Source organism: Canis aureus, chromosome 35, assembly GCF_053574225.1.
Source record: "Canis aureus isolate CA01 chromosome 35, VMU_Caureus_v.1.0, whole genome shotgun sequence".
In the NCBI taxonomy this organism is placed as follows: Eukaryota; Metazoa; Chordata; class Mammalia; order Carnivora; family Canidae; genus Canis; species Canis aureus.
The window spans coordinates 16023507-16048741 of record NC_135645.1 but is presented as its reverse complement, the minus strand read 5'-3'; the positions used below and the strand labels follow the sequence as shown (position 1 = coordinate 16048741).

General features: G+C 36.0%; 1 long non-coding RNA gene across 12 annotated transcripts in view; it reads left to right on the top strand.

Annotated features, from left to right (window-relative positions):
• The window catches only part of LOC144305187 (uncharacterized), a 214417-nt gene that overhangs the window by 76295 nt on the left and 112887 nt on the right, over window positions 1-25235 (top strand). Inside the window, exon 3 of one of the 12 annotated variants that reach the window (XR_013372247.1) lies at window positions 17040-17152. The exons of the other annotated variants lie outside the window; for them this stretch is intronic. This is a non-coding gene — a long non-coding RNA (uncharacterized LOC144305187). Of the gene's footprint in view, window positions 1-17039; window positions 17153-25235 lie in introns of those variants that run through there. 12 annotated transcript variants of the gene reach the window in all.

Genomic DNA, 25235 nt, shown 5'->3' with positions numbered 1-25235 from the left:
TGCACATCACCCTGCCCTGCACTTTGCCTTTTTTTTCACTCCAAACATATATCTTGAAGATGTTTTTATACTATTATCTAAGGGTTTCCTTGGCCCTCATCCATTTTTTTAACTTAAAAAAAAAAAAAAGGTTATTTGTTGTATTTCTTATTTTGAACCAATTTTGGAGGTAGGAGAGTATGAATGACTGCAGGTTCAAGCACTAAAAATCCAAACCCTGTCATAACCATCGTGGGGTGGCTCTTATCTTACTGTGGTCAAATAAGGACTTATTATGGTTTGGTTACCATTTCCAATCCTCAGGATTCCCTATCAGGGTGTTCTGAAGTGACTTTGAAATCAGTGATCCAGTAAACTCTCAAATTCTAAACCATCTTTTAATTCTGAGGCAAAAAAATAATTTCACATGTAATATCAAGAGTTCGTAGCCCTCTCCCATTCTTGATGTGAAAAGAAAGTGTATCTGTATCCCAAAGATCTAGTCCGTCCTATTCTTTAAACCAGGATTGCTTTGAAAACTTACTACATCAATATTTCATATTTTTATCTTTGATACTGAAAGTATTAATTTGTCTTATTAGCAGATAGCTTCTTTTTAATGGATGATCTTCCCGTGATCTTTAGTTGTTAGGAACTCTAGTTAGTAAAGTATAAACAAACACTAACTGGAGATCATGGGGGCAGAGAGGACTGGCCTGTCACTTTCTGCAGACTGTTGCACTTTCCTCTCTTCTAGTAGCTCCTGCTAATCTTCTGTGTCACTTTTTTTCTGTCACTGAAGATGTTTGTCATCTCTGTAACTCTTGTTTCCTGGCTCTCATCACTCTAGCAGCTCACTGCTCTATTTCATTTTCTGACTTCTAGGAATTTATTTTTCCTTTTTTCTTGTCTACTTCATCCAGTGCTTTCTGCCTTTGGCGTAGGCAGGATTCGGTGCTAACATTTAGCTTGGCCACAGTGAGTTCTTAGTGTTATTTGACAAAAATGTCCAGTTCTTCCCATTCAAAGCATTTGGTAGCTTGCATTTTGGGGGACTTCTTTGGGATTATGTGGGGTTAAGTAACTAATTCTGGTCAGTAAGTTGTGGGCAGAAGTATGTGTGTCACTTGCTGGCTGAATATTGCATAAATAAATTTTATTTTTCCCTTTGTCACAAGGATTGGGAATGTTCAAGTTAGTGGCTTCTCTGAGAAACTGAGGTCCAGAATAACTATAATAAGCAGATCCCTCCTTACCAACCCCCAAAAAAGTATATGATGTGAGCCTAAAAGAAATAGGTTTTTATTTATTTGTTTTTAAAGATTTCACTTATTTATTTGAGAGAGAGAGGAAGAGAGAGAGAGAGAGAGAGAGAGAGAGAATGAGCATGAGCATGAGCAGAGGGAGAGGCAGAGGGTGAAGCAAACTCCTCATTGCACAGGATCCTAAAATCATGACCTGAGCCAAGGGCAGATGCTTTACTGACTGAGCCACCCAGGCACCCTTATTTGTTTTTGTTTGCTTGTTTGTTAAGGATTTTATTTATTTATTCATGAGACACACACACACACACAGAGAGAGAGAGAGAGGCAGAGACACAGGCAGAGGGAGAAGCAGGCTCCTCGTGGGGAGCCTAATGTGGGACTTGACCCCGGGCCTCCAGGATCATGTCCTGGGCCAAAGGCAGGCGCTAAACCACTGAGCCACCCAGGGATCCCCTGTTTGTTTATAAACCAGTGAGATTCAGAGGTGTTTATTACCATGGAATAATCTAATCTATAGCCTATCCTATACAACCTCCAAGAATATTTCTTCCGTCTTGTTGGTAAATGAACAACGTATCATTTCTGTGCATTTTCTGTAGTCAGAGAGGCAGGGTAAGGAGACACTACTCTTCTAGCACTGTATATTAGTGTATTTTCACTTTCCTTCCAAGTCCATTGCTTTTATGGAGGCTAAAGACACCACTGATTCGAATAGTCTGACAAACATCTGAATCCAGATCACTGACAAAGCAGGGCTATACCGAACTGGAGACAGAAAAAAAAAAAAAAAATGATGCAACCAGAGATTGGCCCTGGAAAAGAGCAAGTGTTAGAACAGTGAGCCAAGTGAAGGCAGTAGGAGGAAAGCCTCTCAGCAGAGCTCCCAATATAAAACATATAACATGGAGTAAGAGGTTATTCAAGACAACATCTGATGTCAGAGGGAACACCAGCTGAAATAACAGGTGCCTTCTGATAGACAAAGTGTGCAGCCCAGAAACCCGGGAGGCCTTGGGTAGCAGGAAAGCCATAGCTTAGTTACAGGGCTGGCTTTTAGGGCTAAGCCTAACATTCCTGGAGGATGGTAAACTAAGTGAGATTCTGAACCTGGGAATGCTCGCTATACTAGTAATCAAGACAGAAGCCTGGACTAGGAAGTCCAAAGTACAAGTTAAGACATGGCGTAAGTCAAAGGTTAACCAGAAGAATAAATTAGGAGTCCCAGTGATCAGATCTGTAGCTCCAGACCTGGATCGGACCAACCACATTAGTAAAACACCAAGTGATGGTATCAAGTTTCTTAGATTTCTCCTGTTTGTGTTCAGAACTGGTCCTTGATTTTGAGGTAGACTTGATCTTGCAAATAAAGGTCAGGTGGTCTCAAGCTTCAAGAAGGAGGCCACGCTAAAGAAGGAGAACCTACAACAGCCTAACCAGCTGAATAACTACTCTTTTCTTCTGTGTCTTTTTTTTTTTTCTTTGCTTTGTCCTTAGTTTCACTATATGAAACATCAGGGTTGCTGTAAGTGGCTAGCAGAGGAATGAAACAATAGAATAGATCAATGAATAGTTTGACTAGATCCTTATTTATTTATCTTGATATGTATGCTTCCTTCCAATCTGTAATGTTCTTTTTAGCACATGTTTCTGAGCGACATACAGCACAGCATTGTTCCAAGATATGACCTTGGTTGCCTCTCAGTTAAATTTGGTATTCCACCCCAACTCCAACCTCCTCCATGGCTTCAGGCTGTCTCAGATTTGGCCTGGGCTCATGAGTCTTTCCTTCAATGCTACTCCAATGTGGCCAAACCGGTTTGATCCAGCTTTTTAAATTGGATTCAGACAGTTTCCTTATCAAAAATGTAACTATTTCAGCTTTGAAGAACAGATCCTAACACTTCCTGGAATCCAAAGAAGCCTCATTATAATCTTCTTACTCAAAAGACAGAAGTATTTCCTATATAATACAAGTAATTTGAACAATTAAGGTATATCCTTTTATGCAGAAATAAGGAAATACAAATTAATTATGAAGAGTAGCAAAAAAATACTTTTATTTTGCCAAATAGCAATTTTTAAGATAAACATGTCTATAAGTAACATATTATCTTTTAAAATAATTCTTAAGTGGAAGTCTGGGGGTAGTATCTATGCAATAAAAATGATTTTGCCTCTGAGTTGCTTTTTTACCTGGACAAAAATCATATAATCTTTATGTTCTCAGTAAAATAAAGGGAGAAGACCTAGACTAGGTTGACTTCAAGGTCACTCTTAATATATAATTACAATTTTTTTTGAGAGATTTTTCAGGTCACAGTCTCTGATTTAAGAATTGATGAAAAATGCAATTATATTTTAAGATTAACCATTCAGACAAGAATCTGTAGTTAATCATGAGGACTTCTGTATTTTAAAAACAATGATTACAAATACCATTTGTTAAGTTTATCTTGTACCAGTTACTTCCTAAGATCTTCCTTATTTCATCTGGCTTAATGCTTTCTGTTGCCTTGTATTAGTTTGCTGGGGCTGCCATAACAAAGTACAACAGACTGGGTGGCTTACACAACAGAAACTTATTTTCTTACAATTCTGGAGGCTAGAAGTCTGAGATTAAGGCACCCACAAGATTGGTTCCTTCTCAGAGCCCTGAGGGAAAGATCTGTTCTGGGCATCCATCTGTGGCTTGTAGATGGCCATCTACTCGCTCTGTCTCTCTGTACCTGTCTGTGTTCAGGTTTCCTTTTCTTAGAAGCAATAGCAGTCGTATTGGATTTGGGCCTATCCTAATGATCTCGCTTTAACATAATTATCTCTGTAGAACCCTATCTCCAAATATGGTCACATTCTGAGATACTGAGGATTAGATTTCAACATATGAATTATGAAGGGATGTAATTCAGCCTTTGGTAAACCTTATAAAATATGTATTGTATTTTCCTTATTTGATAAATGAAAAAAAAAGAAAAATGAGATTATTTGTCTTAGATCACACAGCTAGTAAATAGATTTGAACCCAAGTCCACTTCACTCACAATCCCCTACACTTAATTATGGCTACATTTTTGCTCTCAGATAATTACGTTTACAAGGAATTGAAAGCTGCACTGTCTATGACTATAGTCACAGAAGCAAGTTATTTTAAGAGTTAAAACAGTTTTCAGTGGAGCTCAAGTACATGTTAATTATCAGAGGAAAAGGAAAAAAGAATACAATACATGTTAAGTTTCAAGAGATGGATATTTGGCCTTAAACTATGTAATTACTTATAAAATATGTTTAACATTTTTTCTGATGATAAAAATAATGCATATCTATTGTGGCATTTGGATAATATGGAAGTATATAAAGAAGAAAAGTTATAATCATACACAATCCCATCCTTTGGAGCGAAATCGTAAGCAAACATTTTAAGTAAATATATACTGATAGACTATATATAGTTTTAAACCTTGCTTTTTTCACTAAAAATAGTATATAAATAACCTTTTATTTGCAATTCATTATCCTTTGGCATCATGCCATTTTTCTATGACTTCATATATTGAAATAATTTCAGACCTATACAAAAATCGTAAGAAATACTACAAAGCATTCTGGCTGTGCCCAGATTTGCCAGTTTTTAATAGTTAGCCATATTTTTCTTATTTTTGCTTTCCTGTGTGTGTGCATGTGTGTTTTCTAACAAGATCATTGAACTGCATAAACATAGTACAATTATAAAAATTAAGACACTAATTGATATAGGAATATTATCTAATATACAGCTCATATTCAGATTTTGCCCATTGTTCCAAAATTGTCATTCACAGCAAAAGAAGAAATATGCCTCCAGGATTTTATTGAGGTTCACATATTCTATGCAGTTCTTTCTAATCTTTAACTTTTTAAACTTCCACAGCTCTTTAGTCTTCGTCTTTCATGGCTCTCATATTATTAAGCTAGTTATCTTGTAGTTTACAACATCCCATTTGGATCTTACTATATTTCCTCAGGATTATATTTGGCTTCTGCATTTGGCAAGAATATTACTAAGTGATGTCCTGTCCTTTTCAATGTAATCTATCAGAAGGTATAAGATGTTGGTTTACCTGATTGGTCGGGATATTAAATTTGATCACTGTATGAAAATGATGTCTGCAGGTTTCTTTTTTTTTTTTAAGGATTTATTTATTTATTCATGAGAGACACAGAGAGAGGCAGAGACACAGGCAGAGGGAGAAGCAGGCTCCCTGCAGGGAGCCCGATGTGGGACTCGATCCTGGATCCCAGGATCATGACCTGAGCCAAAGGCAGGCATCCAACCACTGAGCCACCCAGGTGTCCCTGCCAGGTTTCTTTACAGAAAAATTAAACCGTGTAGCATTGGTAAATATAAATAAATAGAACAGAATAAAAAGTTCAAAAATAAAACCAAATGTATATCATCAATGAAATTTTGACATAGATGCCAGGCCACTGAATGGGGAAGATATTTTCAACCAATTGTGCTAGAGATATTGAAATATTGAAAAATAATGCACATTAGTCCTGACCTCACACCATGCACAAAAAAAAAAAAATTAAAAAAATGTTAGTGACTTTGGGTTTGGCAAATATTTCTTAAATAGGATACAAAAATTTGTTTATATTAAAAAATCTATAAATTGAACTTCATCAAAATGAAAAACTCTTGCTTTTGAAAGACACTGTTTTTAAAAGATGAAATAACAAAGTACAGATGGAGAGAAAAGGTTTTCAAACATATATCTGACAAAGGACTTGTATCCAGCATGTCTGTAATATATAAAGAATTTTTATAAAAAAATAAAAAGACAACCAAATTAAAAATAAATGAACAAAAAATGAGCTATTTCAAAAAAAGATATATAAATTGCAAAAAAAATAGCACATAAAAAGATGGTCAGTATCATTGTCTTAAGAAAGTGCATATTTAAACCACAATAACATGTCAGCCCACTCAAAATTTAAAATTAAGAAGACAGACTTTACCAAGTTTTAGCAAGGATGTAGAGGAACTAGAACTCTTATACACTGCAGTGAAAATGTAAACTGTACCACTGTGGAAGAATTTGTCAGTTTCTTAAATATTAAACATATACATACCACAAGACCCAGCCATTCTACTCTATTTCCCCAAGGAAAATGAATGCATATAGCCATATAAAGAGTTATAAATAATAATGTCTTCAGGATTTTGATAGAGATTATATTGAATTTGTAGATTGCTTTGCATATTTTAGCAATATTAATTCTTCTAATCCATGAACACAGAATGACTTTCCATTTGGTTGTGTCTACTTTAATTTCTTATATCAGTGTTATAGTTCTCAGTATTCCAGTCTTTTGCCGCTCTAGTTAGTTTTAAGTATCCTAATCTTTTTGGTGCTATTGTAAATGAGATTGTTTTCTTACTTTCCTTTTTGGATAGTTCATTGTTGGTGTATAGAAATGCAGCTAACTTTCATATATTGATTTTGTATCCTGGAACTTTACTGAATTTGTTTATTAGTTCTAACAGTTTTTTAATGGAGTCTGGAATTTTCTACATACAAGATTATGTCCTCTACAAATAGAGATAATTTTATTTTTTCCTTTCTTATTTGTTGCCTTTTATTTCTTATTCTTGCCTAACTACTCTGGCCAGAACTTCTAATACTATGTTGAATAGTAGAATAGAACTGGTGAGGGTAGAGATTTTTCCTTCTAGATCTCAGAGGAAAAGCTTTCAGCTTTTCACCAATATGATGTTAGCTGTGGACTTTTTGTATATGGCCTTATTGTGTTGAGATAAGTTCTTTCTACACTTGTTTTAATGAAAGCTCTTTTATTGAAGCTCTTCACATGCTTTTTCTGTACCTGCCAAGATAATTATGTGATTTTTGTCCTTTTTTCTGTTGATATGGTGAAAACATTTGCAAACCATGTATATGATAAGGGGTTAATTTCCAAAATATGTGGGATGTCTGGGTGGTTTAGTGATTGAGTATCTGCCTTCAGCTCAGGGCATGATTCCGAAGTCCTGGGATCGAGTCCCGCATCGGGCTCCCCGCAGGGAGTCTGCTTCTCCCTCTGCCTGTGTTTCTGCCTCTCTCTCTGTGTCTCTCATATTTCCAAAATATGTAAGGAACTCCTACAACTCAAAACAAACAAACAAGACAACCAGAAAAAAAGAACAAAATAATTAATTAATAATGAGATTTCACTACACATCTATTACAATGGCCAAAATCCAGAATACTGGCTACCCTAAATGCAGACAAGGATTCATTGCTGGTGGGAATGCAAGATGGTACAGCCACTTTGGAAGAGAGTTTGACTGTTCCTCATAAAATGAAATGTACTCTTACCACATGATCCACCAGTTGTGTTCCTGGTATGTTTCCAAAAGAGTTGAAAAACTGTCTACAGAAAAGTCAACACATGTGTGTTTATAGTAGCTTTATTCATAATTGCCAAAATTGGAAATAACCAAGATGTCTTTAGTAGGTGACTGGGTAAATAAACTGTGGTATATCCAGACAGTAGAATACTATCTAGAGATTAAGAAGAAATGAGCTCTCAGCCATGATAAGAAATGGAAGAACCTTAAATGCATATTACTAAGTGAACGAAACCAATCTAAACACATACAGGCTGTGTACTGTATGATTCCAACTATATGATGTTCTGCAAAAGGCAAAACTATAGAGACAATAAAAAGTTCAATGGCTGCTGGGGATGGAAGTAGAGGATGCATAGGCATAGCACAGAGAATATTTAGGGCAGTGAAAATACCCTATATGATATTATAATGATGGATAGATGTCATTATATATTTGTCCAGACTCAGAATGTATAACACCAAGAGAATCCTGAGGTAAACTATGGACTTTGGATATGGAAAGTGATACTGATAATGAGGGAAGCTATGTATGTATGTCTGGGGGCAAGGATCTGTAGCAAATCTTTATGTCTTCCTCTCAAATCTGTTGTAAGACTAAAATGACTCTAAAAAAATTAGGTGTTCAAGTTTTTTTAAATGGCAAAAATCCAGAATTCAAGTTTCTTTAACAACAACAAAAAAAGCAAAGCATATAAATGGACATTTCTTTGAAGAAGACATGCAAATGGTCAACAGGTTCATGCTCAATTTGCTAATTATCTGGAAAATAGAATGGCTATCATAAAAAAGAGATAGCAAGTGTTGGAGAGGTAGAAGGGTGTGGAGAAATTAGAAAACATTTCCACTGTTGATGGGAATGTAAATTTGTGTGGCTGTTCTGGAAAACAATATGGAGAGTCCTCAAAAAATTAAAAATAATACCACTATATAATCCAGCAATCCCAGTTATGAGTATTTATCTAATAAGTAAAATCAAGATCTTGGATAGCTGCATTTCCATGTTTAGTGTGGCATTATTATTATTATTACTATTATTATTATGACATTACAGTGGCTAGGATATGGCAACAACACAGATGTTCATCATCAGATAAAGGAATGAAATAAATGTAGTATGTACGTACAATAGAATATTATTCACCCTTAAAAAAGAAGGAAGTTCTACCATTTATGACAACATGGATGGACCTGTAGGGCATTAAGGACCTGGAAGGCATAAACTAAGTGAAATAAGTCAGTCACAGTAGGACAAATACTGCACGATTTTTCTTGTGTGAGTCATTTAAAATAGTCAAACACAGATGTAGAAAACAGAAGAGTAGTTACCAGAGGATGGAGGGAAGAGGATATGGGGCCATAAAGGTGGCCCCATAAAGTGGCCATAAAGGTACAGTTGAGCTGATGATGGTTGCACGAGTGAATATATATGTCAAAACTCATCATGGTGTTCACTTTAAGTATGTGTGGTGAATTGTATCTCAATTATACTTTAATAAAGCTGAAAAAATTAGTGAATCTAATACAAGATACCACTTTTAAAGGATTTAGATTTTTATGTAAAGTTTAAATGTTAATAATTACAACAAATATATATATGTGTGTGTGTATATATATATATATATATATATACATGAACATATTTTAAAAGGAAAAGAAATAATTAATAGGAAAAGACAGAGGGGAAGGAATTCCAGGGAGAGGAAACAGCAGTACAAAGGCCCTGGGGCAGCAAAGAACTTTCCAGTAACCAAAAGAAGACTAATGTGGCTGAAATGCAGTAAGAGGTGGTAGCAGGGACTGGAGTCAGATGAGATTGGGGAGGCTAGTAGGTATCAGTTCTTAAAGAAGTTTATGGGCCTCTTTTCTTCTTTTTTTTTTTTTTTCATTTTTTTTCTTTCTTTCATTCTTCCGTTCTCTCTTTCTTTCTTTTTTAGGATTTTGCATATTCTATTAAACGCAAAAAGACTTAAGTAGGAAAGTACTCTCCAAACTTGTGAAAGATTACTCTGGCTAGTAAACGAAAATAGCTTTGAGGAAGACAATAGTAGAAGTCAAGTGACCAGTAGGGAGGCTCTTTTAGTCATACAGGTCAGAAATGTTGGTGGCTAGGGGAGTGGAAATGAAGATGGAAAGAAACAGAGCCAACCTATGTTTCAAAGAAAAAAATAATAGCATTTGGGGCAGATGTGGGAGATAAAGATGAGAGAAGTAAAAGTTTTAGGTTTACTATATTGAGAAAGTAACAAAATGAAGAGTTAAATAGTAAAGTAAAAATGTTAAAGAAGGAGGAATTTGTAAGGGAAATATCAAAAATCAAGTTTTGGACAAAACAAATTTGAGAAACATGTAGCTAAGTGAAGCTGATGATGCAAAAGTAGGTAGATTTATGAAACTAAGGGTCTTATGGCATGATCTCCATTGAAGATATAAATGTGCACGTGGTTAAATAGTTAATCCCTGATTACTACCTTAGTCCACATATTTTATTTTTTTAAGATTTTATTTATTTATTTTAGAGAGAGAGAGCACATGTGAGAGTAGAGAGAGGGGCAGAGGTAGAGTGAGAGAGAAATCCAAGCAGACTCCGTGCTGAGCACTGAGCTGGATGCTGGGATGGGTCCCATAAGCCTGACATCAGAGCAGAGCCAAAACCATGAATTGACACTTAGCTGACTGAGCCAACCAGGAGCCCCAGTCCACATTTTTTAAAAATAGAAATTCTCTGTGAATACTTTAAGGAATATTACTATTTTAAAGATATTTTATGCATAGGATAGACATTTCAGAAAGTTTACACACTTTTGTATACTCTCTAGCAGTATAAAGTGAATCCCTAGCTGTGTAAAAGGTTTACCATATAAGACCCTTGTCAGGATGTCCCTTCATATTTTAATCATCATTTTTTTTTAAACTTAAGCTAATCCAGTCATTTCATTTGGTATGAATGGAAAGAGACCAGATTAATTTGAGATCAATATAACATTATTATTGGCTAATATATTTTAAGCTGCTTTACTTTTAGTTAACCACCCAAACAAAGAGTTCTTTAGAATATTTGACTACATAAACTGGAGAATTGGTGGTCCAGAGAAATCATAGTAAAAACTAGTCTAGTTTCTGAGCTTTATATTTCCAAAAGGTGTGCTTAAACATATTCAATTATAGATTAGTAACATATTAGCACAATTTTTAGTTACACTAAAGTGATCACTGGAGAATTCTAGGCAACTCGTCTTATTGAAGATACAGGCATGCCTTAGACTTGATAAATTAATCTACTTCAGACACACAAACTAATCATAGGACTTTAGAAAACCAACTTTTTCCAATTCTCTCCCTTACACATGAATCCACTGTGCTCAGTAAGAAGTCATGTGACAGTGTTGGATATAAGGAGAAAAATTCAGAATAAGGAGGACAAATGAGGACAAAGTAGGATAAATATTGTAAGCTAAGCCTTTATGAAATAATTTTAGAAAGATTTATCATTTTCTGTTCACTGATCTACCAAAGGTCTCTTTGCCTTAAAAGACCATTTCTAAAGGAATTTTGCATCTGTAGGAATGGATATGGCTTTTGGACATTATTCTTTATAGTACATGACCTATTTTAAGGGCTAAATTCTCTCTTTTAAAAACATCATTATATTTGGGGATTTACCCCAAAGATTCAGATGCAATGAAACGCCGGGACACCTGCACCCCGATGTTTATAGCAGCAATGTCCACAATAGCCAAACTGTGGAAGGAGCCTCGGTGTCCATCGAAAGATGAATGGATAAAGAAGATGTGGTTTATGTATACAATGGAATATTCCTCAGCCATTAGAAATGACAAATACCCACCATTTGCTTCAACGTGGATGGAACTGGAGGGTATTATGCTGAGTGAAATAAGTCAATCGGAAAAGGACAAACATTGTATGTTCTCATTCATTTGGGGAATATAAATAATAGTGAAAGGGAGTATAAGGGAAGGGAGAAGAAATGTGTGGGAAATATCAGAAAGGGAGACAGAACATAAAGACTCCTAACTCTGGGAAACGAACTAGGAGTAGTGGAAGGGGAGGATGGCGGGGTGTGGGGGTGACTGGGTGATGGGCACTGAGGGGGGCACTTGACAGGCTGAGCACTGGGTGTTATTCTGTATGTTGGTAAATTGAACACCAATAAAAAATAAATTTATTATTTAAAAAATAAAATAAAATAAAAGCATCATTATATAGCAGACATCTTGATTTTTTTTTCCTCATTGGCTGATTAGGTTAAACAAATGTCTTCACTATTCTTTTCCTTATAAGCAAAAACTTACACAACTACAGTTAAAGAGATACCATCTTCTCAATGAGCAAGTGATTCATTAAGTAGAAATTGGAATTAATTGATGTGACACTGAAAATCTCCTTTTTTAGTTGTGACAGCAATGTAAATGCTGAAACAGGAAAACAACTGAGCAGCGCTTATTTTTCTTATTTAATTATACTTTCTCGTCAAGCTCAGGTTCAAAGGATATAAGACTATGTGTGAAGTAAGGGTTTTCCTGTAATGTGGTAAACTGCACCATGTAGTGATAGGCTTTCTGTAAGAATCACATTGAGGGAAATGCTTACAAATAGAGAATGGTTGGGAAATGTATCTGAAGTAGGTAAATTCAATTCAGTATTAAGAGGTATGTGTAAGCCAAATGAAGTTATCACCAGGAGTGAAAATACACCAGGAGTGAGCTGATAAAAAACATTATTTCTGAAAATGTCTGTGAGAATGTTTCTACAAGAGATTAGCATTTGAAATAGTAGGCTGAATAAAGAGACTCACCCTTACCAAAGTGGGTGGGCATCAACTCATCCAACCCCTTAAAGGACCCTAATGGAACAAAAAGGTGAAGAAGGAAGGGCAAATTCTCTCTCTTCCTGAGCTATCTGAGGGAAGGAGAAAATGGATGTTGCAGCTCTCAGGGCATCCCTTAGCCCAGTCAAGTTGACACATAAAATTAACCATCACCCTGTGCCTATTTAATAGAATTCTTGGTTCCCTGGCCTTCAGACTTCAGGACTTACCCAGTGCCCCCTTGCCCTGCAACCTGGTTCTCAAGCCTCCAATTCAGACTGCAGTACACCAAGAGCTTTCCTGGTTCCCTAGCTTGCAGACAACAGATTGTAGGGATTTCTATAAGCATGTGAGTCAATTTCTACAATAAATCTGCTCATGTGTGTATATCTTCTGTTGGTTCTGTTTCTCTGGAGAAGCCTGACTAATACAGATACTGACAATAGTAGGTAACTTTTCAGGAAGCTGTGAAGCTTAAACTTACATAAAAATACTTAATACAATTCCTGGAACATGTTAAGTACTTGCTATAGGTTAATTTGCTTTTATTGGATCTAGATTTTTAAACCTACTTTGCTAAAATATAAATAATTATGGAAACACATTAATCTTATTTGTCCACTTGTGTCTTTAATATGATTTATTTAAGTAGATTCTGTGTGCCAGGAACCAGTATTAGTTACCAGTGATTGAAAGATGACTTCAACACAATCCCTGCCCTCAAAGAGATCACAACCTAGTAAACTGATGAACCTTACAAATACTCTTAGTCTTCAGGACACAATTTACCATTTCATTATAGATGGCTTTGTATTGTTGGTCATTATTTTCTGTCTTAATTAGGCTCTGTTCTACTAGGTCTTGTCCATTCAAAAGAATGATACAATTATAGTGATAAAAGGATCTTCATTTCATTGAGGTTGGCCCCTCATTTAGCAGAGTAGGTAGCTAAGGTTTAGGGGCAGTGCAAGAGGAGGCCCACAGGAGGAAGGGACAGTTCCTCAAACTCAAACCCATAGCTAAGGTCTCTGTACTGTATCCAGACCCTCTTCCCTCTACAAATCACTAGATACTAAACTTTTAGAAGGAGAATATTGCCCTACATTCTGTGCTACTCAATAAAACTGGGATTCCTTTCTTCTGACACCTTTAAGGGCACTGTTTTGGTAAGCCATAAACTTTCCGTATAGCAAGCAGAGATTAATTTTATGATCTGTGTTGTATCTCACTAGTCTCTCATTAAAATGAAAACAAGATACTGATTGTTGTACCCCCATATCCTGATGGAAGGACCTTATCCTATCTACTCTCCTCCTCGGCATCTGCTCAGGTACTTGGAACCTTCACGTAGAAGCACAGTACAGACCACTTATGTTCTTCCTCATTCGCCATCAAGGTCATCTTTCTTCAGGTGTTTGCCAGGGAATGCTCTTCCATCCAGTCTGGCTGTGCCTTGCGCCGGCTCAGTCCTGTTGAACTGGGGTCTGTGATGGAAGGTAAAGCATGTTTGTGAATGTGGAGCTAACAGTGCGGTGCTGGTGGTAGGAAGCCACCAAAAGAGGATCCTCCAGAGGCACATCTTATAGCTGATTCTCTCAGCATTCTATGAACACTTCTTATTTTTATCTTTACTCCTCTTTTTTCTAGAGCTGTACATCAGTCACGCAAACCCGGTAGGACAGAAGAGGGAACGCTGATGAGGGCAAAGGGCACATGTAAATACAAGTCTCCTTCCTCTTTTGCCATGTGCTTCTGTGTGAGACAGGATAAAACAAAATAAAAAATCAGCAGCTTCTTCCATTCTTTAAACAGCCAAACACAAAGCCCCCAGCATTTCAACTCCTATAATAGATACACAGAGGGGTTATTGAACCCTAATTTCGTAAACAAATACAAAATTTTAAATTTGGTTTCTTTTTTTTTTTTTTTTTTTTAGATTTTGTTTATTTATTCATGAGAGAGAGGGAGAGAGAGGGGCAGAGACACAGGCAGAGGGAGAAGCAGGCTCCATGTAGGGAGCCTGACGTGGGACTCGATCCTGGGTCTCCAGGATCACACCCTGGGCTGCAGGTGGTGCTAAACCGCTGGACCACCAGGGCTACCCCAAATTTGGTTTCTTAGACAAAACATCCTGGTAAATTTGTTTTTGCAAATGAAGAAATGAAAACCTAGAGAGGCAAAATCACCCTCTCCCATATAATGAAAATAGTTGGTACTGGTCCAGGGATTAGCACCCAAAATGAAGTCTGTGCCACTTGTCATTTCTTAACAACTGTCTCATTATAAAATTCAAAAAAAAAAAAAGCCACAAAAAACCCTCCTCTCTGAATAATAGTAATGAAATATTCTATGATGAACACTCGGGATATATCATGTAATGAGTGATATATATATTTTTTTTTCTAAGTTGATCATTTATAGCTGCAATGAGCCTTCACAGTGAATTTGCTAATTGTGATAATATCCTTTACATGGGTAAACCAAAAAGAAAAAAGAAAAGGAAATTGATGTTTATTTACATTCCATGTAAACAATGCTTTGAAACAAATCCTGTATTTCAGGAACTTCAGGATATCCCAGCTACGGGCTAAAATGCAAGAGAACAAACAGATCTTCATTTCCAACTTTCTTTAAAACTGCCCTTGTTCTGGCCTCACATCTATAATACATGTAGTATTTCCAAACCAAACAACTGTTTGTGTGCAAAATAGATCAGTTGGCTTCAAGAAGCTTGCTGAATATATTTTCAAACTTTTTGTAGTCGTTGCTGTTAATGGAGCTGACTGAATTTATAAAATAACTCACTGCAGGTTTTGCATGGAAACAAGGTCATTGTTTCCATTACTTTGCTAAAATAACATTTTTTTCTGTGATAGATGGGCAAACCATGATCCTGTGCTTAATTTTCCTTTTAACATTCAGACAGATCCTCTCTTCTCAGTCAATTAGTTTTCTTATTTTGTAGTCTGTGTGACACCTTAATAAAAGAGACCTTTCTTTTGTTTTAAAACAGTTGCTTCGATGATGCCTTCCCTGATTCTTTAATGAGGTTTAGTTCTCAAACCAGTGGACTGCATTCTGATAAACCCAATGATCTGTCTTCAAATGAACGAAATAGTTATTTTTCCTTTTAACGTATATGTTTCTTCTTCAGATTCAGTTAAAACCATTGACTGCCAGTACTTGTTGAGCTGCTTCAAACTATCAAAGACAGTTTGCCCTATAATAGCATAAATTGAAAGATATCACTAAGCTGTCGTGAAATTCAGTATTTAGCATTCTGAATGGTTTTTGCAAATCAAAAGGGAGTATCATATTCAGAATCATTTCTGTACTAGTAAAGGGCATGGAAAGTACTTCCCCCCTTTTATTCTTTTGCTCAATATTTCAAATTCTTGTTAAATTTTTAAAATGTGTTCAATGACTTTTTTTTCTTTTTAAGATGGTAATCTTAAATGATCAGTATAAACAGGGAGCTTATGACACTTTTAAATCCTTACAAGTTACTGGAGTATCACTATCATAACTTAAAATTACATTATGATTTTGAAACAAAAATAAAGTGCCATTTTCAAATTCCTTCTTACAAAATTTTCTGTAGGTAAAAGCAGCCACAGAACCAGAACATGCTTGACTATGGCTTGGGTTCTGATGGTTCTGGCTTTTGGAAATGTTGAAAATTCTATCTGTATGCCCTTGAGTGCTTGGCTGATCATAGAGAAATAAGAGTCAACTCCTTTGAGAATTATTAGTCTATTTATTTTTAAGCATTTAAAACAGTAAAATTCATCAATATTTATATAGAAATTGTCTCAGTATTAATTATTTGAATAACTGAAAAATATACACACATACGGCTAAACATTTTATTTGTGAATATTTGTTTTACTAGTGGGAAATAAATTTTAAAAATTATATGCACTAAATCTTACAAATGTTATTCAATAAATACTGACCTTCCTTGTTCTTCATTAGATATGTAGATATTAATAATAGTACCTTATAATTCTTGGTACTTTTAACATTTCAAAATATGTAGATATTAATAATAGTACCTTATAATTCTTGGTACTTTTAACATTTCAAAATATATATGTTCCTAGGTATCTTTCCATATATTCTAAAATACTTCTGGCTTTCCTTCTTATAATATTGCATAGACTAAGAGCTGTATGCCAGCTGCAAAAGAATATAAGTCTGGCAGCTTTTGAAGACTATAATTCTTTTAAGAAAGATACAGACATCATTCTTTGTGAAGCAAGAATAAAATCATGCCCTTTATTCATTGTCAATGGGTCTGTTCTTCCAGAATACATTACTATCTTTTATCTAATAGCCTATTACAGACTGCAGAGCATGTAAAAGCAGTGATATTGCTCAGGGTTTACAGATTTCATTTTTTATTTCAATGCCATTACTAAATAACCCCTTGGATGGAAATTCAATACTGGCACACTACATGATAAGCTATGTTAATAGCTCATGTTATGCAAGAATTGAGCAATTACTTGAAACTTAATAGTAGGCCTGTGGATCAAAATGGTGACATAGTCTGATCCTGATTTTGCTCCCCCTTTCCAAGAAGAACAACTAACAACTATTCAAGAACAAGACACCACAGAGAATCCAAGCATATGGGAGTTAAGCTGAAGCACCTTTGTGTTTGAAGCACAAAGACCAAAGCCAAACTGCATTGGAGGGATAAGAGACTAGGCTACATACTGACTGCATTGCCCCACCCCCAGGCTAGTGTCTCACCAAGTGGAGAGGTCTCACCTGAGCTTTTAGTTCCTCCAGTGGGAAAAGAACCCAGGGAGACAACCAGCACACACAAGCACCCACCCTCAGCATTGTGGGCAACTTTACAGGGGCCAATACTTTGATCTCTTGCAGCATGGGGATTGCAGGAAACTCTGCAGGGCTCAAACACTGGGAATCTGACTGATAGAGAAGTGGGGAGGGACTTGCAACACCAACACACAGGTCTTGGCAGGCTGTGTTCATAACTGCAGTGCCCAGGTAGTCATCCCAACCAACAGTTTTTTGCTCATCTGCAGAAACAAGTCCCAGGCTCACTCTGACTAAGGAACTTAGCAGGGTGCAGATGTGCCTGATTCAAATACTCAAAGCAGGAGTTTTGCTGGTATTAGAAGCAGGTTTGCTCACATCTCCCGCTGCTGTGGAGACTAGTGTGCCCTGAATTCTGTGGTCAGATGAGGCTAACAATCTGAAGAGATAGGGGAAGACAAGAACTGTGCTTTCTGTTCAAGTGCTACTGTGTGTAGGGCTGTTGAATTCATTGTGGAGTCTCCCATGTGCTCTGGTTAGGTTCCTGGTTGAACAGGTTGAAATCTATAAGCAGGGCTATGGATTCAATTCCCTGCTAAGGACAGTGGGAGAAGCAGCTCTAAAGCCAGCAAAGTTCTCTGTTGTCTTAAGTCAAGCTGACCTGCCTCCAAGTTCCCTGATTGAACTGCCCAATGGTTTTGTTCTGCAAGTGATCAGTTTTACCTGCCTTCCCCTTAGCTCAAGCACCCTGGGGCTGCTTGCAGGAGTTGCCAGCTCCTTTGGTCAGATGAGGCTAAAAGATACTATCCAAGAGGGTGGGGCTATGTTGCAGCTCTCTTACCTGGACAGAAGGCAGGTCCTGATCTCATCCTGTTGCTCTGCCAGGGGAAGGAAGCCAATCCATAGCCCCATCTATTACTGAATATAACGTACCCAGTCCTGATCATGTAGTAAGCCTGACCAGAGGATCCAGGGAAACACAAAGCCTATCCTATAGTCAAACTTGGGTAGGAAACCACGCCAGCAGTCCTATGCAACTGTTCTCAGCTAGGGGCACACCCTCTCATCATTGTCCTTGGAGCTTGAACAGTTGCCTTACCCAAATATAGACCAAAGTAGCAGGTCCAGTCCACCCAAGGACATTATCAGCAGACACATCCAGAAACCCAAACTAAGCTGACTGGTGAAGAACTGTCTCTGCCAAAGCAAACCTGTAAAATTTGGAAGAGGAGCCCAATTACTCACATGTGCAGATACCAAAGTAAGAAATAAAGATTCATGAATAATCAGGCAAATATGATACCACCAAAGGAGACAAATAAATCTCCAATAACTGATTCTAAGGACATAAAGATTTACAAGCCTTATATAATTCAAAATAATCATCTTAAGGAAATTTAGTGAACTACAAACAACAACAACAACTATACAAAATTAAAAAAAAAAAAAAAAAAAAAAACAATGCATGAACAAAACGAGAAACCTGACAAGTTAACATAACCATCAAACAAACAAAAAAATCCAAGAGTTGAAAAATACAATAATTGAAATGAAGAATTCAGGAGAGGGTTTCAAGTTAGATTCAACCATGTGGACTAAAGACTCAGAAACCTGGAAGATAGAACATTGGAAACTACCCAGTCAGAGGGGCAAAATGAAAAAAAATTAAAAATGGGCACTTGGGTGACTCAGTCATTAAGCATCTGCCTTGGGTTCAGGTCATGATTCCAGGGTCCTGGGATTGAGCCCCACAGGGGCTCCCTGCTCAGCTGGGAGCCTGCTTCTCCCTCTCCCTCCTCACTTGTTCTCTCTAGTTCTCTCTCTGTGCCAAATAAATAACTAAAATCTTTAAATAAAAAAAAAGAAAGAAAGAAAGAAAAAGAATGAAAAGAGTGAAGAAAGCCTATGGGAATTATATGGTACAATGAAAAGGAACAACAGTCACATTTTGAGAATTCCAGAAAGAGAAGAAAAAGAGAAAGGAACAAAAAGTATATTTAAAGGATTAATGTCTTTAAACTTCCTACACCTGGGGAAAGAAGGATATCCAGATCCATGAAGCCCAAAGGACCTCAAATAAATTGAAACTAAATACAGCTACATCAAGATAAATTATGATTAAATTGTTAAAAGTCAAAGATGAAAGAACTTTAAGAGCATCAAGAGAAAAGAGAGAATTTACCTAAAGGGACCCCCATAAAATTGTCATTGGATTTCTCAACAGAAACTTTTCAGGCCAGGAGAATAAAATGGCATGTCCAAACTATTGAAAGAAAATAATTGTCAAGCAAGAATTCTATACTTGGCAAAGCTGTCCTCAGAAATAATGGATAAACACTTTTCTGAACAAACAGAAGCTGAGGGAGTTTATTACCACTAGACCTGCCTTATGAGAAATAATAAAAGGTGTTATTAGATTGAAAGTAGAACAACATTAATTAACATCATAAAACACAAAAAGCATAAATCTTACTGGTAATGATAAATATATAGGCATAGTCTGTAATACAGTAATAGTGGCACATAATTTACTTACCAACTCTAAAATATTTTTAAAATAATATAAAAATAATCATAACTGTGAATATCCATTATTATACAACACTAAAACATGTAAATTAGGGATCCCTGGGTGGCACAGCGGTTTGGCACCTGCCTTTGGCCCAGGGCGCGATCCTGGAGACCCAGGATCGAATCCCACGTCGGGCTCCCTGCGTGGAGCCTGCTTCTCCCTCTGCCTGTGTCTCTGCCTCTCTCTCTCTCTCTCTCTCTCTCTCTCTCTCTCTGTGACTATCATGAATAAATAAATAAAATCTTTAAAAAAAATGTAAATTATAACTACAGTAACCTAAAATGTAAGGGGCAGGCTATTTAAAATTATAAAGCTTATAAATTCTACTGAAGTTATTATCAATTTAAAATAGTATGTCATAAGTTTAATTTATTTTATTTAAGCCCCTTGGTAACCACAAGGAAAAATCCTGTAGTAATTACACAAAAGAATATACTAAAGAAGTCAAAGCATACTGATGCTAAAAGACTTGAAAACACACACCAAAAAAGAGAGTAGGATACAAAACAAGGAACAACAGATCTACAGAACAACCAGAAATAAATCAACAGAATGATAATAGTAAACCCTTCTCTATCAGTAATTACTTTAAATGTAAACAGATTAAGTTTTCCAATCAAAAGTTAGAGAATGACTAAGTGGATTAAAAAAATAAGATCCACTTATTTAGGAAATTCACTTTACTCTTAAAAACACATATAGAATGAGAGTGAAAGGAAGGAAAAAGACATTTTAATCTTTGGTTAGCATTTTAAGTGATAACCAAAGAAGAAGGAGGAGGAAGAGAGGAGAGCAAGGATAGCTATATTTATATTAGACAAAATAGACTGTAAACTAAAAATGGTAAAAAGAGGCAAAGAAGGTCACTATATACTGATAAAGGGGTCAGTCAGTCAAGAAGAATATCAATCATAATATTTATGCAATCAAATAGGGGGATATAAATATATAAAGAAAAACTAACAGAGCTATAAGGGGAAATAAATAGTAATACAATGAGTGTTGCATTTTTTGATACCTCACTCTCAACAGTGGATAGATCATCCAGACAGAGAATCAATAAGGAAACAGTGGATTTGGAACAAATGAACCTAACAGAGATATACAGAACATTCTATCCAACAACAGCAAAATACACATTCTCCTCAAGTGCACATGGAACATATTCTAGAGCAGACCATATGTTAGGCCACAAAATAAGAGAGAACACAAGCAGGGAGAGGGGCAGACCCAGTCAGGCACACCACAAAACAAGTCTTAGTAAATTTAAGAAGATTGAAATCATACCAAGTATCTCCCTGACCACAATGACATTAAACTAAAAATTAATGAAGAAAACTGGAAAATTTGTGAGCACATGGAAATTAAACAATACTTCCTGAATGATCAATGGATTAAAGGAGAAAAAAACTTTTTTGAAACAAATATGCAAACACAATTTACCAGAATTTGTGAATTGCAATAAAACCAGTTCTAAAATGGAAGTTGAAAGCTCAAGTTCCATAGTAACAAATATCCCAAATAAATAACCTCCTTTTTCTGCCTTAGGGAAATAGAAAGAGAAGAGCAAACTGAGCCTAAGGTTAGCAGAAGGAAGGAAATAAGGAAGGAAATAAAATGATCAGAGTGAAGGGGTATCTGAGTGGCTCAGTTAGTTAAGCGTTGGACTCTAGATTTCAGCTCAGGTCATGATCTTGGGGTTGTGAGATCAAGCTTCAAGTAGGGCTCCCCACTCCACTGAGTCTGCTTGTTTCCCTTCCCTCCACCTCTCCTCCTCCTCCTCCTTCTCCTCCTTCTCTCTCTCTCTCTGTCTCTCAAATAAATAAGCAAATCTTTTTAAAAATAAGATCAGGGTGGAAATGAATAAAATAGAGACTAAAAAAACAACAGAAAATATCAATGAAACTAAGAACTAGTTCTTTGAAAAAATAAACAAAATTAATAAGCCCTTAACTATACTCACCAAGAAAAAAAAAAAGAGAAGACGCAAATAAATAAAATCAGAAATGAAACAGAAAAAGTTACAGTCGACACCAGAGGAATACAAAGGATCGTAAGAGACTGCTATTAACAATAATATGCAAGTTGAACAACAAAATGGACAATGTAGAAGAAATGGACTAAGTCCTAGAAACATTCAACCTTCCAAGACTGCATCATGAAGAAATGGTAAATCTGAATATACTGATTACTAGTAAGAGCAAATCATGAAGAAATAGTAAATCTGATTATACTGGTTACTAGTAAGGAGTTTGAATCAGCAATCAAAAACCTCTCAACAAATAAAAATCCAGGATCATATATGGCTTCACTGGTGAATTCTACTAAACATTCAAAAATGTATTACTTATCCTCCTCAAACTCTTCCAGAAAAATTGAAGAGGAAGGAATGTTTTCAAAATTATTTTATGAGGTCAGTATTACTCTGATATTAAAAACACACAAAGATACCACAAAGAAAGAAAACTATAGGCCAATATCCCTGATTAACAATAAATGCAAAAATTCTCAACAAAATATTAGTAAACCAAATTCAATAATACATTAAAAGGCTCATACATCCAGATCATGTAGGATTTATTCCTGGGGTGCAAGTAGCATTCCGTAGCAACAAACCAATCAATCTGACACACCACATTAGCAAAACGAAGGATAAAAATCATATGATCATCCCCATAGATGCAGAAAAAGCATTTGACAAAATTCAACTCATTTATGATAAAAACTCTCAACAAAGTGGGTGTAGAGGGAATATACCTCAAAAAAATAAAGGCCATAATTCATGAAGGCCATAAATGTCAACCAAAAAAAAAAAAAAGAATGATATCTTGCCATTTGTGACATGGATGGACCTTGAGAGAGTTATGCTACATGATGTAAGTCTGATGGAAAAAAAACAAATGCTGGGGCACCTGGGTGTTTCAGTGGTTGAGTGTCTGCTGCCTTTGGCTCAGGTCATGATCCCAGGGTCCTGGAATTGAGCCCCAGGTTGGGCTCCTGCTCAGCAGGGAGTCTGCTTCTCCCTTTCCCTCTGCTCCTCCCCCATCTTGTGCTCTCTCTCAAATAAATAAAATCTTAAAAAAAGGGTCAGTGTTGAGTGTGCTTATTATAGCAGAATCAACAAATTAAATATATGTTGTCACTTTTCATTTATTATATTTTATTTTTGTCTTCATTCCACCTACTTTGGCTCATGGGATAGAAATCCTTCATTTTATCGAAAATCTAAGAAAAATGTTTTTCAGATTATTTTTTATGCTCTGAAAAGACCAGTATGATATGAATATCTTATTTCATTCGTTGAATTACAAAGCTTTCAAAATTAAAGCAGATGTCTCACACTTAAATGAGTATTTGTGATTTTACTTTCTAAACACAATTATTTTTATTTTTTAATTTCTTTTTATTTTTCAAAGATTTTATTTAATTATTTAAAAAGAGAGCTTACTAGCTGGGGGTGTGGGGGTAGGTTGGAGAGGGAGAAGCAGAGAGAGAAGCAGACTTCCTGCTTGACAGGGAGCTTGATGTGGGCCTAGATCCTGGGGCTTGATACCAGGACCCGGGGATCACGACTTGGGCCAAAGGAAAATGCTTAACCAACTGAGCCACCCAGGTGCCCCTATGAACAGTGATTTTTTTTTTTTCATTATGACTTTGTGTAGGTCACAGCAGGGTGAAACAATTCATGAAATGATTTTTGGAGTGTTAAATCTATTATATGATTTATACATATAATATAAAAATATATCATTATTGAAATGAAGTTGCTTTTTTTCCTAGCTTAGGAAATCTTCTAGTGTATTTTTAATTGGCTTGACATTGAATTTTGCCAATGAAATTTTTATATCAAATTAGTGAATTTTATGTCTTCCAAATGTATCCTAAATCTTCTGTGTATGTTATATGCCAAACACACACGCATACCAGCATACATATGCACATATATATACATATATACACACATATATATTCATATATATGTACATATATATTTCTTAGAGAATAATTTTATATACACTATATGTATTTGTATATATAACATCTCTAAGGAATATTTGCCTAGCACTCTTTTGCAAATAATTGAAAATAGCATGGTGAAAATTTTCAGAAATCTATAACTAAGGTTTGAACAGTTGTTCCCTGGCTGCTCAAGGCAAATAATGCTTGTGTTGGTATCAAAGGTCAGATGGGGCAAAGGAAGAATGTTCAAAATAGTATGATTTTGTTTGTTTGTCAGGACAAAACAAAAGGTCAGTTTAAATTTTTACAATGAAACTGATTCTGGAACTCTATTGTCTCTTTTGACCTGTTTTAAGATAGAGTAGTTTTTCTTCCATTAAAATATTCTTAGCTTTACCAAAAAAAAAAAGTCATATAAGAAAGAAGGATAAATTTGGGGTTAAAAACAAGAACTCAACCCCTTCTCTGCAATCCTGTAAGAAAGACATTATGAGAGCAGGTGTTCAGTGGCCTGAATTTAGCTAAATTTGGTTCTGCCAATGACTCACTGTTGAGAAAGGTTGACCTATTCAATTTTAAAAATAGAACTTTTAAATAAGCTCGTCCAGGGTAAAGTTGACCAGATATCCCATATTAATGGCATCATTTTTATTTAGGTTTTTTTTATGACTTGTCCAGTTATTGAAAAAGGCAATATATCTAAATTTTACTTATACACAGTCCTTTATCCACAACTTGTCTAACGTTTTCTATGTTTTGTTCAGTTGGCAGCAAGACTGTGTGTCCCTGTTGCCACATGACGATAGCAGATTGATTGTTGCATTCATTAACTTGGTTTCCTCAGTGATTTGCAGTGTTTAAGTCACTGAGGCCACTATCTCCCCATTGTCATGTGTTGGATTGGCAGCCAGAATAGTCGGTTTGTATTAGCCACTGCAGAGATTTTTTTCTAGGACCCCCTAGGTAGCCTCTCAGCTGTTTTATTGACTGGATTTAGTAACTTTTTTTTCTAGCACAGAGTGCACAGTTTCTTCACATCCAGACCACTGTACATCATAGCTTGGGGCAGACTGTGTCTGTACTTAACCTGGACTGTGTCAGTGCATTTGATCCTACCCCACCTGCCTGCCATTACTTTGCCCTGAGTCCACATCGACTTGGGTTTTTGTGTGTCTTCCCTATCCTGTTAGATTGATATTCCTCCTCTTCTGAGATGTTTCCCTCTTTGAACCTGATGATTAGCATTTTAACACCTGCCCCCTCAATGTTTTCTTCCTTTCTGGTATACCTCTGCCTTTCAATTTACTAATCTTTTCTCTGAAATGTCTCTTTTCTCATTAGTGTGTGTATACTCAAAATTTTAAGTGCATTAAGTTATATCCAGAGCCATGGAGATAGAACCTCACTCTGCTCCCAGAGAGCATTCTGGAAATTCTTGTTTCTTTAATAGGAACTACA